This window comes from Octopus bimaculoides, chromosome 11, assembly GCF_001194135.2.
Source record: "Octopus bimaculoides isolate UCB-OBI-ISO-001 chromosome 11, ASM119413v2, whole genome shotgun sequence".
Classification (NCBI taxonomy): Eukaryota; Metazoa; Mollusca; class Cephalopoda; order Octopoda; family Octopodidae; genus Octopus; species Octopus bimaculoides.
In genome coordinates, this window is record NC_068991.1 from 67,921,125 (window position 1) to 67,922,003 (window position 879).

Consider the following 879-nt stretch of genomic DNA (forward strand, 5'->3'; position numbering starts at 1 on the left):
ATATATATATATATATATATATATATATATATATATATAAAGATATGTAAATATATATATATTTATTTAAAGTGATACATATACATATATATATATATATTGATACATATATATATATACATACATATGCATATATATTGAAGAGATAAAAGGTATACACACACACACACACACACACACATGTTTGTAGGTATGTGTGTGTGTCTGTGTGTATGTGTGTGTGTCTGTGTGTATGTGTGTGTGTAAATACTGTAAGCCATTCGCAATTCGGAGTAAAGATTGTTTGCCAAAATAACATGGCAGTCCGGATTAGGACAAATGTTGCTGTAGTTTAACCCCAAGAGACATCGTCTCCAGCTGGCTATACGATACGATCTGTGTCACTATATTTTCGAACAAGGGAATCTAGCACCCCCACTCAGCTCAAAACAATATCTGTGTATCGCATCTTCCGGGTTATTTCACTTCATCAGCACAGCATAATTGTTATGTTGGCAAACAATCTTTACTCCAAAGTACTGTTGCTGAATATCTCTCGTTGTGAGAGATTTACAAATAGCAATTTTCTAGTCATTCGCCATTCGTTTTTAAATTCTTGACTCTTTACATTATCTTCCCTTCTGAACTGGAGATGATGTTAATTACCATAAGATGTCACGTTTAAGGACGGGCTGGGGTTTCACAGCAACTACAAGTGACTGTGTGCCACGAGATTACTCATTCAGAACAGAACTTGGGCTACAAGGTAACACTACAACCAACACAACCAGCACCACCATCACCACCAGCACCACCATCACCACCAGCACCACCAGCACCACCAGCACCACCACAACCAACATCACCAAAGCCACCACCAGTGTCAACATCACCACTATC